The sequence below is a fragment of the Ictidomys tridecemlineatus genome, chromosome 4, assembly GCF_052094955.1.
Source record: "Ictidomys tridecemlineatus isolate mIctTri1 chromosome 4, mIctTri1.hap1, whole genome shotgun sequence".
NCBI lineage: Eukaryota > Metazoa > Chordata > Mammalia > Rodentia > Sciuridae > Ictidomys > Ictidomys tridecemlineatus.
The window spans coordinates 144,759,536-144,770,493 of NC_135480.1; positions in this window are offsets into that span (position 1 = coordinate 144,759,536).

A 10,958-nucleotide genomic window follows, 5' to 3' on the forward strand; every position below is an offset into this window, starting at 1 on the left:
ATCAGTTAAGTGAAACATCAGAAAGAAGGATAAAAACCTTTCAATAGATGCAGATAAAGTATAGGACAAAATTCAGCATCTCCCATGATAAAAATGAATAAAAAGTTAGGCACAGAAGATATGAACTGCACTATAGTAAAGGCCAAATATGACAAAATCACACAGTAATATCATACTAAATGGGGAAATTCAAAAACTTTTCCTCTAAGCTCTGGAACAAGACAAGGATACACACTTTCACCACTTCTATTTAACATAGTACTGGAGGTCCTAGCCCAGTCAGGCTAGAAAAATAAATAAATAAACAGTATCCAAATTGGAAAAGAAGAAGTCAAATTGTCCCTGTTTATAGATGAACCTGATCTTACATATTAAAATCTCCAAAGATGCCACCAAAAAGCTGTTGGAACTAATAAATTAATTCAGTAAAGTTGCAGGATACAAAATCAACATACAAACATCAGTAGATTTCTATATGCTAATAGTGAACTAGCTGAAAAAGAAATCAAGAAAACAATCACATTTGCAATAAGTAAACCTATGATTTTCAGCATGAATAAGATAGTCAGTTTCTTTTTTAAATGCTCCAGTAGATCTTAGCTTGTTCCCTGAAATCTACGTGTATCAGCAATAAAACCACTTAGAATGATAAAATATCAGTTCTCAGGATGCCTGTGTATAAAATTATAACATTTACGCATATAAGAACAGTCTGCATTATTCAGCTTAAACCAAGGGTGTCTTTACAGATATTCCTTGTTTTCTGATGGGGTTATATCCTTATAAAGTCATTGAAAAAAATATCATAAGTCAAAAATATGTCTTAACACCCCAGACCCCTCTTCTAGCTTAGTAGCACAGTGCTCTGTACAGTGCTGGGTTTCCCCTGTGGTCACCAGGCTGTGTGGGAGCTGTGGCTTACTATCTCTGCACAGCATCACGTGAGAGTGTTATATACATACAACTATCCCAGGGAAAAGATCAAAATTCAAAGTACAGTTTCAGCTGAATGTGCATCACTTTTGTACCATCATAAAGTTTAACAAAAATCATAAGTCAAATCATAGTTGGAGATCATCTGTATGTGTTAACACCTGTCCAAAAGCCAAATAGGCAAATATCACCAAATTAAACCAAGGCAGTTGGCATAGAACTGATCATAAGTTCATCCACGCCGAGAAATGCATTTCACAAAGCAGGAATTGTTAACTGTTTACCAAAATTCTATCTGACTTACTATGGCTCAGTTTCATTTTGAAATTCCAGTATGAACCTTTCAAAGATCAGTTAATTTTGCCATTGGCGCATTTGAAAAGCACTGAGTGTTGAAAGGAGATCCAAAACAACTTCATCCCCTGCAACCCCTATCTCCATTCTAAAACTGCTGTGTCATGGACAGCATTCTCAGTCAGATATATTTACTAAAGCATGCCGCTCTACGGTTTCCCGGGGCACAGAATCCACAAAATATTTGACATCTTCTGATCATTCTCCTTTCTCAGGCCTCATATCACCCAAGCAAATTATTCTGTCTGGACCTTCACAACTCAGTAGTGTGACACAGAGAAGGGTCCTCACAAGTTGTGAGATGGTTCTCAGACAATGTATTAACCATGACAAAAAGCGCTTATTTCAATTTATTCTTTCAAATAAAGGGTAGTTTTAATTCAAGATCATCCCTATGTAATCCTGAATTATGTTCATGGTATTGGATGGGAAAGACAGCAGAGGGCATTAATAACCAAACTTACTCTGATAATTTGCAGGCATTTTATAAGATATGAAGTATAAAACCACACTCCAATAATTCAAAAGCACTTTATGAAATGTTTGTCCTCAACTTTGGGTCATATCTTCTAATTCATGGAGAATCCACTACGCAATGGCTTTTGTCCCTGATCACCTGTTCATTAGACACAGATGCTGCACTCTGAGTCTTGTGAGCCCCCCTACATACCTTCCCCTCTCATGATCACAGTAGGAAGAAAAAGATATCCACCATGGATACCTCTGTTTTCTTGCCATGTCCCCACAAGGCTCTCAGATTTTTGCATCTCTTCTATCTCCTATCCAAGCCAGCAGGGATCATCAGACACGGGCTTGTACCCACTTCCATTCCAGGTGTGTGTGTGTGTGTGTGTGTGTGGTGTGTGTTAGAGTCTGGGTGAATGGTAAATAGGTATTTGTGTACAGAAATTCCACATGCCTATCCTGAGCCTCCTCTATGTTGGGCTCATATTTGCAGTCCCAAGTGCTGCCTTTGGTGATCCCCCAGCCACAGTAAGTGCTGTCCCCAGGAGGAGAGACTCCTTCCTGCCACATAGACATTAACTCTTCCTAACATTTTGAGCAGGTGAGAGGGAAGTGGCAGGGACCAGGAAACTTGCCTGGGAACATCATCCATTATGCATATCACAGAAAGAAAACATTAAGAACTCGCGTTCCATGTCCCTGCATTGAGATGCAAATGATCCTTATACAGAGTGGAACTGATCTGTGCTTTGAAGGGCTCTGGTATGGAGGAGGAGCTACCTCATTCTTCCCTGGGCACAAAACTCTTTCATCTTCCCTTCATCACTGGCTCTTTCTTCTCCACCCACAGAGAGCCCATGCATTTAAACCATTCTTGTCACTGAATATGATTTCTGTGCTACCTTTACTCTGGCCATTAGTGTGGCTGTTGATTTCTCTTACAGAACTCCTTCTGTTGGTTTGCCTTTGTCTCATCGCCATCTTCTGCAACACCTCCCAATCACAGGAACCATGTGCTTCACAGCTAACTGATCCAACGACGGTGCAATTGGGTCTCTTGCTTCTGGTTTCATTTTCTACTGATAAAGGGTTAATTTTATATAATCTACTACTACTACTGTGCCTGAAATACTATTTCTATGTCTGGAATAATTCCAAACACTTTAAGGCTACATTATCGTCTCCCTTTCCAGGTCTGCCTTTCTCCTTGAAAATGAAAAAAGCTTAACATTCTGAGTTCAAGAAGGTAGGTATGATACTGTTGAAGACAGGAACCATTAAGTCCTTCTTAGCTGTTGATCTATCTTAGATGAGCAAATCATACCAGCCTGGGCAAACAGCAGAGCAGAGGAAATAAGGCACATGTAAGCTAAGATTTCTACTGGGAGATGTGTAGTTTTCAGCCCTCAAAAATATTATTAATTATATAAATAGACTTTGGTAAGTATCTTAGCCATATTGAGTGGATCAGAAATTATAACATTTCTATCAAACTAGTTTGTGGTTGTACCAATAGTTACAACTTGTAGTGTGTAGTGATGATAAATATGACTCCAAAGATACATAACTGCAAGTACTATTGGCTTAAGAACAGATTACATCTCAGTGCAATTGGCTAATAACATATACTTTGAAGGCTAACAAGTTTGTAAAAAACAGACTCAGGTAAAACTTTATAAAATCATTATTTATTTAGCCATCTGTCCTTGTGTCTTCCAGCCTCTTTTTTTTTTTTTTTTGGTGGACTTGAGAAATGATCTCTGAGGTCTCTCCAGATTTTAAGATGTTGGGATTCTAGGAAACATTTTATGAGAGCTGGTCTCAAGTTGCAAAGATCATTGGTAACTCACCAAATAGAAGAAATGATCTGATCTGAGTTTAACCTCTAGTCTCTGCCTCTGATCAGCCCTCAGTAGATATGCTGAGGGGTAGTGAATGTCCAAAAGTCAGCCATCAGGAAAGGAGAAGAAACAAACTGGACATCCATGGATGGTGAGATCAGGTTCACCTGTAACATTTTCAGGTCCTAGGGAAAGACTGGAAATGGAAAGCTTGTAGCCTGGCCCCACTTTTCTTGCTACTCCTTTCTCCCTGCTCTAGCCTGCACTGATCTGATTACTGATATTATCCTTGTTTTATACACTAAAAAAATGATCCTCCCAGCTTTGTTTCTGAGAAATAGCTGGCTAGATTGACTCTTAATTCCTTTTTAATGCTATGATTTTCAGATACAAATTTAACCAACATTCAATACCACTGGCTGTTTGTGCCATTTCATATACAACCTGTCAATTTAACCATACCTGTGAAACATTGTTAGTGCCCTTTAACAATAGTAACTGAAGACTTAGAAAGCTAGAATAATTGGGTGTGGCTCTCATAGCTGTAAGCACAGGGGTACTTCTTGAACATAGTTCATAGCACCTCCCCACTTGGTTCTGCCCTGCATTGTGAGCAGCCCTTTGCATGGTGTGTGTAGACACTTCAACCTGCACTTCCAATTTTTTTCTGCTGTTATTCCCTCTCCCCACCCTTCTCCTTGGTCACCTCTCATCCTAGGCTGGGAATGGCAGCTGCATCTCCTATCCTAAGAAGGACAAAGTCTCCAAGAGGCTATCAAATTATGAAACCATCCAGGCAGGAAAGTCCATTGTCCAGAGGAGAGACTAGGTCTCTGGTGGATATTTCTTTTTAGCCCCTGGACTCTATATCCCAGGTGAGTAGTGTAACCGAAGAAGGGCTAGAGAAGGGCCCCCCAAAATACAGTGCCCAGGACAGGGTCCCTTCCTGTCCAGGTCTTAGGTTGGGTTGGCTGTACTCCTACTTGTAATAGAAAAGTAGAAATGCAGTTGTTTAGACATTATCCTGGACACATACTGTATTAAAATATAATAAAGTTGGTAAAGGCCTAGGATATGAAAGGTCCTAACAGCAGGTTATACAGAAGTGTTTTACCCTAAAGCTACAGAGTGGTAGGATTGATTTACTAATGTGAATTATTATCACAATTACCCATTGGCTTTGAAATATTTTTATATGGCTACGTATTATTATATTTGATTGTAGTTCTGAGCATGAAATCCCTGTCCTTGGAATTGGGTGGTATAGTCAAAGAATAAAAACCTCACTTTGGAGCAGCACGGCAATCACAATGCCTTCACAGTGTGTCCTTCAGCTTAAATTTCTCATGGCTCCCAGCTTTGTTTCTGAGAAATAGCTGGCTAGATTGACTCTTAATCCCTTCTTAATGCTATGATTCTCAGATACAAATTTAACATTCAATACCACTGGCTGTTTGCGCCATTTCATATACAACCTGTCAACTTAACCATACCTGTGAAACATTGTTAGTGCCCCTTACCCATTAGTAAGTGAAGACTCAGAAAGCTAGAATAATTGGGTGTGGATCTCATAGCTGTAAGCCCAGAGGTACTTCTTGAACATAGTTCTTTGATCTTCAGTCCCAGAGATTTTCCAGCTACCACATGGTGACCTCCTGAGGTAACCCTTGATATCACAGGATCCAGCAGAGCAAACTCTAGGAAGGAAGACTTTGTTCACGGATGTACCAAAAAAAGGACCTGGAGCATTGTCAACACTCAAAAAATATTACTACTTACATGAACAAACAAATACAGGACCGCTGGCACCTACTCACCACTAAAGAGAGACAAGCAGTGATATGTTTTAACTTAAATGCTTTCTTTCTAAGCTCATCCTTATTTTATACCATGTTCTAGGCAATAATTAGCACAAATCCTGGTTTTGTGGAATGAGTTTCTCTCCTGCTTTAAGGATCTGTCTTTTAGGTTAATACTTTTTGAAGAACTTTTTTTCCTAATATTTCCCTATTGATATCAAAAGCGGTTTGACGCTGCTTTTGCCAGTCTTTTCTGACTTAATAGTACCAGGCATTAATGTAACTGCCAGGTAGGAAAAACACAATCTAAAAAAAATTATAGCTTCTCTTGTGTGCCATAGATACAAATTTTATCAAAACCAACAACCGATCTTCTATTTTTTTTATACCTTCTTCAAATATTTTTCCATAGGCTCATTGCTTTGGAAAAATTCTTCAAGATATGGTATTGTTTATTCTTTTCAAAACTGGCACATGTGCTAATCATGGTACTTAAGATGACTTTAGGTATTATACAAGTAAAGAGTACTTTTTTCTTTGTGAGTTAGACACACACACACACACACACACACAACACAAACTAGCACATTAAACCTGAAATGTTATGGCTAGTATTGTTCAAATAAATTTACATTTAAAAGACTCATTTATTTAAAGAAATAAATGGAAGGAAAATGTCAATAATCTAGATGTTTCTCATAGATGGCAAAAATCATGAAGGCAATGATTGAAGTTTGAAAAACCCTTTTCTCACCCAAGTGCATCAGTGTTTGGTTAAGGCACAGGGAGGTGAAGTGACTTGCCTGAGGCCCTAAGGTTAATTAGTGAAAAAAAAAAATGAGGACTAGACTCTAAGTCTCCAGGTTCCAGGTAATTTGTTCACATCAGTGATGCCCCACTTTCCAATTCTGAGCATCATTAACCCGCTCTTACATGATTCATATTATGAATAAATTTTTATCCACCTCTGACAAATGCATAAGATTCTAACTTTTATAATTGAAGTTTCAAAGACAGAAAAGCCCTCTGGCTCCCTCAGAGTAAAAAGCACTCTCAGGTATAATTACAATTTGTGTTTATAATGTGCCTTTCATTAGAGGGACCTGAATGAACTCCAGAAAATTGATCTGATTACTGATATTATCCTTGTTTTATACACTAAGAAATGATCACCCAGACAGGTTAAGTGAATTGTCCAGGGTCAAACAGAATGCCCATCACCGTAAAAGTCGCAGAATTAAATTTCTAAGCCCAGCCTTACCTCTGTGGGTTTTGTCTTTCCTGTCTAGTCCCTAATCCTTTGCCAGATTTGGAATTACAGGGCTTTCCATTAAATGGAATCCTAGTCTAAAAGTTCTACTTTGAACCTTTCCAAAGTGTCTGTGGTAGTCATCCAATTCTCAGGTTTTCTATTTTAATAGCCTTGCTTGGTCATATTATTGAGCATATAACAGGGCTTAAATTTGTCTCTTTGTTTGAAAATTATTTCTGTACTGGTAGAGTTCTGCATCCTGTTCCTACACAGATGAGAAACAGCTATTACAACCACCAAGTAAGACAGCACGCAAGCTGGGATGTTTATGCTCTACCTGTTCAGAATCCCTAACTCAACTACTCAAGTTGCCTCTAGATGAAAGAACCCAGTAAATAAATTATTTGTTTGAGTAACTGATTTCCTACTTTCTTCACACAGTGGGTCATTCAGAATGTGTGGCCTTTGGTTGACCACAGGAGGTTGGCTCCTACAGATCTGATGTCCTTCAAATGCCCTCTAGTGGTTAAAGGCCCACATGGGCTCCACTTCCCTTGTGAGATACCAAGGACTCTGAATAAATAGAAGAGAGCTACCTGTTGAAAGCTTGCAACTAAAGGATTCATGTGAATATCAATAATTTAGCTCTCTCCCTCACTCATTTGCCTGATAAAACTGCTCCCCAACAGCAAATATAGGGCAGAGTGTCCTCTGTCCACTTGTGAATACCTGCACTAAGGCATACATAGGGCACTGTACATATACTCTCTTAGTGTGGCCTAAGAAAGTACTGCCAGCCAAGCAGATTAGCAACAGTAGAAATATATTCTCTGACAGTCCTGAAATGTGTAAGTCCAAATTCAAGGTATTAATAGGGCCAGGCTGTTTCTGTGGGCTCCAGAGGAGGATCTTTCCTTACCTCTCCCAATGCCTGGAGGCCCAGGCCTTCGTTGGCTATGGCCACATCACCCAGTCTCGACCTTCATCTTTATGTGGTCATCTTCCCTCTGCATCTGTGTCTTCGCATGGCATTTTTCTTCGTTTATATGTATGGGTCTAAACTTTCCTCCTCTAACAATGACATCAGTCTCATTGAATTAGGGTCCACTCTGTTGACCTTGTTCTGGCATGGTAACATCTGCAGAAAGCTTCTTTACAAATAAGGTTTCACATTCATAGCTATGGAGTATTATCTTTTTAAAAGAAAAATCCAATACATAATAATCTCATAACCATCCTTTGAGGAAGGACCTGTTGTTCTCACTTAAGATGAATAAACTGAGGCAGGGAAAAGTTAACCTTTTGCCCCAAAGTAAAATAGCTGAAAAATGGAGGAAGTGCAAGTGCTGTGCTGTTAAGCCCGGCTGCCTCCATTGACTTTGGCAGCTGCATCTGGAGCCTGAACTAGAGGTGCTTCTCTGACATTTAGTAAAGAACCTATAAAGAAAATCACAAGGACTAGAAAGAACATTCACATGATACACAATTGTAGACAAATGTCAAGTGCTTGCCGTTCGTTGAGTTCTCACCAAGTGCTAGGCACTGTTCTCAGCTCTTCACATGTTAAGTCCTTTAACATCCACAGTGATGCTGAGAGATGTACTGACACTCATTTTGCAAATAGGAAATTGAGGCAAGGGGTTACTTAAGCTGCCCAAGTTCACACTACTGGGAAGTGACTAAACCAAGATTCAAACCCAGGCAGCCTGATACCAGTGTTTGACAATCTGTTACCATGCCTGAGCTGACCTTCTTTATCCTATCCTCCAAAAGACTTTGTTTTTATTTGCATTACTTTTTGTCTCCTGTCCCAAAACGTAGCTTAAAGTATACCCTTTCAGAATTCCTACCTAATAACTAATATGCACTTTTCACAACTTTGAGTTCAGCACTGGTCCTAGCTGTACCTCTGGAAGAAGGTACAACCAAGGCCATCTCAGCAGTGCTATTAGAACAGATTAGGCCAAGGCTGGGGCCTCAGCTGAGCATCCTGGCCAAAGGCTCTTGCCACTTCACAATCCACCCAGGAAGCTTTCCATACACCTTAGTCATCAGTTCAAACCCAAGAGTGGAAAAAATTCACAGTTGTGCCCATCTAAGTTCTGATCAAACTTGACGCCACTGAACAAATCTTCATGGAAACTCCTCTAGAGTGATCCAAAGAGATGGTTAGCTGCTCTGCTCTGAGTCTTGTGTCTTGAAGGTGGGAGCAACTCCCTATTGAATACCATCTCCTGTACAAATCCTAGATCTAGCATTCCAGCTAACTCTTACAAGGGGCCTGCAGCTCATCTGAAAAGAACGCCAGAAGAGGTGAGATGCTGCATCCTCCCTGTGAAAATTCTAAAATAACCCAAGAAGAAATTCTGGCAGTCTCATTTGGAGGTCTTGGAAATCACACTGTTCGTGTCTTCCACTGGGCCGCTTCAGGCCTTGGAAAACAGCCAGCTTCTCTCGAGGCTGGAGTGTGTACGCAACTTCAACCCTGGGTGCCCGTGGAAGAGGAGAATGCCCTGCTCGGTGCTATATGTGGATGTGTAAATTACAGCAGATGATGCACTTAGCAATTATGTTCTTTGCATACATAAGCAGGAACAACAGCTCCCAAACTGCCAATATCCTTCTCAATTCTCACAGAATGACTATGTGTCACACGGTCACGCAGCAGGGGGTCTGGAAATGAGATGAAGGAATGGCACAGTATGAAGTTTCAATTTTGGAGAAGCACCCCTCCTGCGGTCGCGAACAAGCAAACAAGAAAAGTCTCAGAAGGCGTGATGGCCTGGCTGTGTGCCCCCCACCCTCCAGTTAGAGTTGTTCTATGCAGAGGAAACTGGAGGAAGAGGGACAGGGCTGTGGCAGGAGCTACCATGCCTGGCAAAGCTGTGTGAATCTGGATGAACGAGGGAATAGTGCTAAATAGTTGGGAGCTTGGCAGAAGGCTTTAAGGAAACAGCTGAAGTGACGTCACCAATTCACATGTCTGGTTGGGACAGGCAGGGAGCATACACAAGGAAGGTGGGCCTAATGGGAACTCTGGGAACTCTGCAGAGGGCACGTCCCCATTCCCCAAATAAAGAGTGGCTTAACTCCATCACAGGCCATTTTCTCTCTCTCTCTCTCTCTCTCTCTCTCTCTCTCTCTCTCTCTCTCTCTTTGCCTCCCTGTGCCTTTGTACCTTATTCTCCAGGGCCTCTCCATGTTTGAGGCCTTCTCACAGCATGGCGGTCTCAAGACATTGTATACTTTACATTTTACATGGACCTGGCTTCAAGAGACGCTTGTAGTAGTCTCCAGGCCCACTAAGGACCTGCTTAGACTGGTCACAGTGTCACTTTCATCCTATTCAGGTGGTCAGAGGAATCACAGTGTGCTCATTTGGTCTTGGGGAATTAAAGAATTCTACTAGGCCTCTTGATGAGGAATGGCGAGGCCACATACACAAGAGCCTGAGATGAGACCACAATATATGATTTTTTCACCTTGGGAAAGGACATTGTGCCTCAAGGATAAATAAAACACATGTGGAGAAAATATGACCTGAAACCACCCAGGTAGCAACTTTTGAATTAAAGGGTACTTATTAATGTAATATCACCGTAAAGAGCATGTATTCTCAGACATACTGCCTATTGTTAAATCCTGATTCTACAATTCGTGTCTGAGCCTTCTTAGGCCATATATTTGACTTCTCTGGGTAATAACAATTATTTTAATAATAATAATATTGTGGGGCTGGGGTTGTGGCTCAGTGGTAGGATGCTTGCCTAGCATGTGTGAGGCACTGGGTTCAATGCAAGCTGTATACGGGGTAAAATGGGAGTTCATAACCCACTTGAATCAAAATGTGAAATATGATATATCAAGAACTATGTAATGTTTTGAACAACCAACAATTAAAAATAAATAAATAAATAAATGAAATAAAGGTCCACCAACATCTAAAAAATGTTTTTAAAATAATAATATTATAATAATAATATCTTTTTTTATTGGTTGTTCACAACATTACAAAGCTCTTGACTTTGAAATATATTTCATACATTAGATTGAAGTGGGTTATGAACTCCCAATTTTACCCCAAATGCAGATTGCAGAATCACGTCAGTTACACATCCACAATTTTACATAATGCCCTATTAGTAATTGTTGTATTCTGCTACCTTTATTATTACCTGGTAGGGGGTAGGTAATAATATTATCTCATGGACATTTTGTTAGACCAACAGAGTTAGAACAGAGCTTCACCCAGAACAAGTGTTCAATAAGTAATAGATGGTGTATTCTAGGGATGCCAGAAGAAAGTTCCTCAAA